Genomic DNA, 7483 nt, shown 5'->3' with positions numbered 1-7483 from the left:
CCTCTCTTCCATGCTGTGGGAAAGCCATCTTTGCCCCTTCCTGGCCCAGCCTATTTCTTGGCATCAGTACAGCAGATTCTTCCAGGTGCCCCTGGGTTAACAAGCAAAGGAAAACCTGGGGGTCAGCACAATGTCTTGCACCTAAGGAACTGGAACTAAACCGAAAGTGCAGCACTAGCACAGGAGACCCCTCCCTACTAGACCCTCCTCCTCTCCCTAGCCCCCTTTCTACCCACCATTCTTTCCCGTAGTGGGAATCTGATGTTCTGAGCTGGGATCTGTCACTTCCCCAGCAGCCATCGGTGGGCCATTTGGAGAGCCAAGTTCTTTTCCAACCTGAGAGGCAGCCTGACAGGGTAGAGAAGGTGGTCTGGATTCAAATTCTGGCCTGGTCACTTCAGAAGGATGACATAAAGGGGTCGAGAGCTTAGACTGTGAGTCAGACTGCCCGAAGCCAAATACCAGTGATTCCAGGTACTGGCTGTGTCATGTTGTGTCACTTACATTTCTAAACCTCGATTTCCTCCCTCATAAAGTGGGGATCGCTGCTGGAGGGTTGTCAGGAGTACTGGGTGAGTGAATTCATATAAACAGAGCTTAGCAGTGCTTAAAACAGAGCTAACCGTGAGTGCTTAGTTATTACTACTTAGTTATACATTAGTTATTACCAGCTACAGTTATACCTACGCACAGGGGTGCTTAAGGAATTAAGTGGACTAATCACTGAAAAATGTTGAGTAGGTGCCTGACAAATACTAGTGTCCTTTCTTCCACGTTTTCTGATAAGATGAAAAACACACAGAAGGCATAATCTGCCAGCTCCACCATCCTAACAGGGCACGGGCCTGCTGTAAAGAGGACTGTCCCGGGGGCTGTTCCTGCTGCCCCTCAGATGAGCACTTCCCAACTCCTCTAAAGGGGTTGTGAGATTCTTGAGAAAGTATCCATTTAAGTTCATCTCAATGTTTACAGATGATTTTGTAATTATTAAGGAGCTTTTTGTAATTATTATTTTTTTAATTTACTTATTTTGGGAGAGAAAGAAAGTGAGCAAGGGAGGGGCAGGGAGACAGAGGTAGAGAGAGATAATCCCAAGCAGGCACTGCACTGACAGTGTGGAGCTGATGGGGGGCTTGAACTCACGAACTGTAGATCATGACCTGAACTGAAGTCAAGAGTCAGAAGCTTAACTGACTGAGCCACCCAAGCACCCCCAAATGTAGGCAGAGAAGGGGAAGAAGCTGATGGCAGAATCCAGCCTGCCATAGGCCTGGAACACCCCTGCCGTTGACTCTGGGGTAGATGCCAAGGGTCCCTCTCCCTGGAACAGAACCTTCGCCTTTTGCAAGGAAGGAAGCCAAGGACTGCCCCCCCAAAACAAGGCTTTAAAAATGCTTAGTACTCCCAGCATGTGAGTTTTCTTGCCGTCTTTTCCCGGGAATTTTTGTGAAGGAAGGAGGAACACTGTCAAGTGCCCCAGAGCTGAATCTTGAGGCCAGAGGTGACTATGAGGAGGTGAGAACAGAAGGGGGAGGGCCCCAGGCACCCTCTTCCACCGAAAATTGCTGCCCCACAGTCTGACTAAGGGATGTGGAGAGGGAGCTGGTTTTGCATGAGGTGTCTCCAGAGCCCTCCTCTCTGTAGCCATTGTGGTGCCTAGCCCCTTATAATCCCTTACTGCCCATTACTGGGGAGAGGAAAGCCCCACTAAGGGCCTTTCTTCACACAGCCTCTGAAACCTTGGAATCACCCCCAGGTGGGCTCCCAGGATGGCTGGGATGGACCTGGCCTTAAATTCTTGTTCCTGAACCCAGACTGGTGCCCCCTTGTGCTGACTGGATTCTCCATCCAACTGGTTCGTGCCAGCCCTCCCCCACATGTCCAGCCATGACTTGGGGCTGATGTCTCCATCTGAATGGTGACCCCAGTCCCTGACTTGGGCCTCACAATGGGATTTGGTTTCCTCTCACCCTCTGTCTTTGACCCCTGGCCTCTGTTTGCCTCTCTAGTTGGTGGAGTCATGTCATGCCTGAGCTGAGGACACAAACAGGCACCTCTGGACTGGGCTTGCTGAGGTGAGACCAGAAGAGTCCAGGGTAGAGGCCAGCAGGCAAGGCAGGTAATGTGTGATAAGGTCTCCTTGGGGTAGCCTTGTGGCAGGTGAGTCACTCCTGAGGAATCCTCTAAGGTTATAAATAGGCCTGGCTGGCAATGATGGGAAAGAGAACAATAAGGGGACCATTGTCCTTCCTGATAGGCTGTTACTAAACCATGAATAATCCCTTTGAGGACTCAGATTCTACAGACAGTTCCCAAGCCCCTTCCGTGCCAGACTCCAGCATTGCAAGGGCACTAGGTGCCCGGGAGCATGCTGGGGCTGTATATACATGCCTATACCAGGGCATTTAATGAATCAGCATACCAACCTGCGAGGTAAGTATGCTTATCCTGATTTAGAGATGGATCAACAGGTTAGAGGGGTTTCCTGCCCAGGCCCATGGCTGATTCACTGTCAGAACCCAGGTCTGTCTGTAGCAGAGCCTCTGCTCCTTCAGTCAAACCATGGGGCTCTCTAGCCTGACATGGGGCAGGAGGGTCAAGGAGCCCCCAAATGACCAGATCATGTGCTCTGACATCCAAGGCTAACTAACATAGCCCCACCAACCAAAGAATTCACTGAGACTTGAGTATAAGGCTGGCTGTGGGAACTGCCACTCAAGGGGAGAAGTGGTTGGGAATCCAGTTAAGCATGAATGGATCTATTAAACTTTTTTTTCATCTCTTTTTCCCTTAAAAACATTCAATAAGAGGCCAGATCCAGGAAAGCCTTCCAAAAGGGACTAAACAAAAAATACTCTTCTCAACTACAAGGTCATCCAGCTTCCATTTGCCAATGAGGGTCAGGTCTCTCTTCTTGCAAGAGTTCTGAAGACCATTCTCAGCAATTCCCTGGCCCATGTCATCACCCCCACACCTGCTTGTCCCATGCACCCCAGGATGGAACAAGGCTGGGACTGGCTGGGTGGGCATCAGAGTTTCCAGGAGACCAGGATCAGGTTGGATTGAGACCACCCAGTTCCTTGGGCCTCAGGATCAACATGCAGCACGATGCACATTGCAAAGCTGCCTGTGACATGCACATTGGGGGCAAAGGTCATCAGAGCCTGAAAGAGCTTCCTCCCAGCTGACTCCTGGGTCTTCTGGGGACAGAATCTGGGAAAGGTTGTGTCTGAGAGAGCAGGCACTGGACTGGAGAGACAGAGCTGGACTGTCTACACCGTCTACCCTGTCTAAACTGGCAAGGTTAGAAGGGCACATTTTAGCACTAGTAATGCAAGCTAGGAGGGAGGTTGGTTTGCTTACTTTTGTTTTTTGCTTTTTTTGCATAAACACTAAGCTGTGGTCTTTATTTCCCCTCCCCAAACCAGCAGCTACATTGTGAGAGCTTTCAGTGGGGGATGCATTTCAGGGAAGAGACGAAGTCTGCCTGGGTGTCTGCAAGTCCAAAAAGGGATTTCTAAACAGGCTGTCTGGGAAGATCTTTCCTACACGAGATCCTGGATGGAGCTGGCAGTGGTCTGACACACTTTCTCTATAGACACCACTTGAAGGCCTCACCTTTTCCCCAATACCAGAGGATGACATAGTCCCTAAGTGAGGCCACAGGGTTACTTACCATTGATCGTCAAGTCCTATGGCTTCCTTGAACTCTGGGCATCTTACACACAAATTAGAACCAAGTATAACTCTTAGGTTAAAACAGACTTTGACCTCAACACCTAAAACCTCAATGAAATGGCTTGATTTTCAATGCATATGTCTTTTTTTTATCATTTTAGTTTTTTTAATGTTTGTTTATTTTTGAGAGAGGCAGACAGAGCACAGGCAGGGAAGGGGCAGAGAGAGAGGGAGACACAGAATTCATAGCAGGCTCCAGGCTCTGAGCTATCAGCACAGAGCCTGACAGGGGGCTCGAACTCACGAGCAGTGAGATCATGACCTGAGCCGAGGTTGGACGCTTAACCGACCTAGCCACCCAGGCGTCCCTTCAATGCATATTTCAATCAATATTTAAACGAAATATCTGTGTAATAGATATTGTCTATGTGTCTGTCTGTGTACCTGGAAGTTTGTTTCCTATGATGCCTCCAAGCACAGGAATCCAGACTCACAAGCCAAATGCAAACCCACAACAAGCATACCCCCTACCAATCCCAAGCCTTCCCTCCTAACATTGGCACCCAGGGTTACAGTAGGTATGGTGGTTCTAAGTTTGAAGAAGCCCAATAGGCACCAGGCACCCTGCTGGGACCTCTGGCCTCCAACTCCACTAGATTTGCCAACACATTTGTCCAATAATCCAAGATGGCAGAGGCCACTGACTCCATACTGAGATCAGTACAGCCCAAAGGGCTTGGAGGAAAGGAATCCGTGTGATCTGAGCACACGCCCAGTTGGCGTGCAAGCAAGACACCCATCTGCAGAGCCACTGTTCGCTCCTGTGCCAAGCCAGCCTCCCTTAATCTGCCAGCCGGAGTCCAGCCAAGGAATGGAGATGTAGGGCTGTCACTTCCAAATGGCACACAAATCCTCCCCCGCCAATTGGCTGCCTATGAGTAACTGGACCAAAAACATAAACATAGTCCATTAGGTCCATAGCAAAACAGGGCAGGGCAAGGCAGGCCCATCCTTGTCCAGATGGAGCTGGGCTTGGCACTTTTTCCTATAAGAGCAGGGCCTGCACTGGACCCTGAGTGTTATGCCCAGGAATTTTCTGGTACACGTAGCACTCAAGAGACATCACTGGCCCATTCCACTGGAGCTTATCTAGGAGACCCTGACCCAAGCCAGTCACCAACCAGTCCCCTTGTCTTCCTTTCTCCTTGCCTTTCCTATGGTTCCATCCACTTCTGTGGCTATTGACCCATACCCAAACTTGTATCCCAGAGTCCTCTCCTGAGTTCCAGCAGGTAAAGCAGCAGTTCTTTGGGACACCCTGTGTCTGCTCTGCAGATGTCTCAAACTATGTCCAAGATGAACTGACTTTATTTTCCCACCTTTTATCCCAGCCCCAAATCTACCCTCCACCTACATTCTCTCTCTTGATAAAATTCATCTAGACACAGGGTCAGGAATTTCTGCTACTCCACACCATCATCACCTCCGCCTCCGCCATGACCATCACTAAAACTTCCACCCTGACCACTACCTCCATATTCACCTCTGTTTGTGCTTTCACCTCTGCCACCATCACCATCACCTCTGTCACCACCACCTCCACATCCTCCACCACTACTATAACAACCTACACCACCTCCAGACTTACTTGTACCAACACCTCCACCTCCACACACACGTGCGTGTGCGTGCACACACACACACATTCACACACTCACACACTCACATATACCCCTAATGGGTCATCCAGTTTTGGTGGTTCTTTCTTCCAAATTTCTTGGAATCTGTCCCCTTCCATGCATCTACCCAAATGCTGCCTGAGCTAGGACTAGGGCACATTAATCTTGCCATAACCAGCTCTCTATTCTTCATCTCTTCCTCCCATCTGCCTACACATAACTCTTAGGGGAACGTTTCTAGTGTGCTCAAAGCCCTGCAATGGCTCCCTACCACCTGCTCCTAAACTTCCCCAAATGTACCCTTAAAAAGAAGGTTTTTTTTTTAATTTTTTTTTCAATGTTTATTTATTTTTGGGACAGAGAGAGACAGAGCATGAACGGGGGAGGGGCAGAGAGAGAGGGAGACACAGAATCGGAAACAGGCTCCAGGCTCTGAGCCATCAGCCCAGAGCCTGACGCGGGGCTCGAACTCCCGGACCGCGAGATCGTGACCTGGCTGAAGTCGGACGCTTAACCGACTGCGCCACCCAGGCGCCCCAAGAAGGTTTTAATAAAATATGGGAAATGCTGGATTAGAAATCTAAGACCTTTCTTTTTTGTGAGATTTGTCAGAACTTTAATATGAATAGCATGGAGACATTTCACTGGGAAGAAAACAGATGTAAGGTGTAGTTTTCTGAATTTTTTTTTTTTTTACAGTCTAGAGGTTTGTTTGTTTGGGTTTTTTTATACTTATCATGCCATGAATGAATAGAGAATGGGTTCCAGAAGCCCAGGCTCCTTTCCATTGGTTCTCACAAAGTGAGCTTCTCTGGATGGAGCAGGCTGGTGCTTCAACTGAACCCAAGTATCTTTCTCTTTGGCTTCCTTCACTTTCTGATCATTTTCCTTCACATGCTTCAGGAAGCTACCTCAGCTCTGTGAGTGCTTAATATGATCAATCTGTACATTAATTCTCTCAGCAAGAATCTTGCCTGTAACTTGTTTGTTTACAACAATGCCAACAGCATGCCGGGTGACATTGTAGACTGTGCCAGTCCTCCCATGGTAACATTTGTGGGGTATTTCGTTTTTGAACAGTGCCCGTTCCCTTGACGTCTCCAATATCACCTTTCTTAGAGATTTGCATGTATGTGGCCAAAGGAACAACTCCATGTTTTCTAAAAGGCCTACAGAACATATAGCAAATGCCTCTCCACTTTCCTTTTGTGTTGGTCATTTTGGCAAATTACTGGAAGATGGCAGAACTTGCTGAAGTTTCTCAGGGTGGAAGAAGCAAGACCAAGACACCTGTTTTGGCTCTGGCTTCCCCTCCTCACAAATCCCTTCCTGCTGTTCACTCTGCACAAAGGTCCTTTCTCTCCTTGACAACCTCCAAGGTCAACATAATCACCCCCCCCCCCCACATACTCCTACCTTACTCACTTTCTAATATTATAATTATCTTAATTTCTGATTTACCCACTGTTCTAGGATCTCCCTATGTGTAGGGAGTATTGGGGATCTCCTCAGCCAACACAGTGCTCGAGAAATGGTGGTGCCCAGTGTTTGTGGAAAACTGTCCAGTGCTTACTGATCTAGGCAGGAAAAGTTGAAGCAGACCAAATAGTGCCTTGTGCTATTTGCCCACACTCTGAATGTACTTCCCTCTCCCCTCTCTTGCTCCTCAGACCACCACACCCTGGAATCTGCCTCGGCACCCCCACCTACAGAACTCCTACTCATTTGCCAATGGCCCAAATCACTAAACTTGCCCTGGTGTGTTGCAGTTTTCAATGGACTCAACTTCTGGTCAGAAGTCTACACAGCTGCCCCTCTGTCTTTCCCAAAGCCTCTCACCCACAACCCCACCTGGTTCTCTTCCCACTGGCCACTCTGTCCTATGCCTTCACCCTTCCAGTCAGTTCTGCCACTCCTCCCCTTTCAGGTTTGGCTTGGTTCTCCTCTCCTGCCCTGGGCTCTTCCTCAGTGAGTTCTCTTTGCAGCTCCTCCCGTGGCTTTGGCCCCACTGCATCCTCTGATAATTCCCTCATGGTCTGCCTCCCTCAGTCCTCTTCTCCAAGATCCCGGTCTGATTCCACCAACTGCCCACTTGACAAATATACTCTGATATCTCATTGAGGCCT

General features: G+C 48.9%; 1 pseudogene; it reads right to left on the bottom strand.

Moving 5' to 3' along the window:
- Nucleotides 1-6092: 6092 nt before the first annotated feature.
- Nucleotides 6093-6579, bottom strand: LOC109501140 (annotated as a pseudogene).
- Between the last annotated feature and the right edge of the window lie 904 nt (nt 6580-7483).

The sequence above is a fragment of the Felis catus genome, chromosome B3, assembly GCF_018350175.1.
Source record: "Felis catus isolate Fca126 chromosome B3, F.catus_Fca126_mat1.0, whole genome shotgun sequence".
Lineage (NCBI taxonomy): Eukaryota > Metazoa > Chordata > Mammalia > Carnivora > Felidae > Felis > Felis catus.
This window is presented reverse-complemented; position numbering and strand designations above follow the sequence as displayed.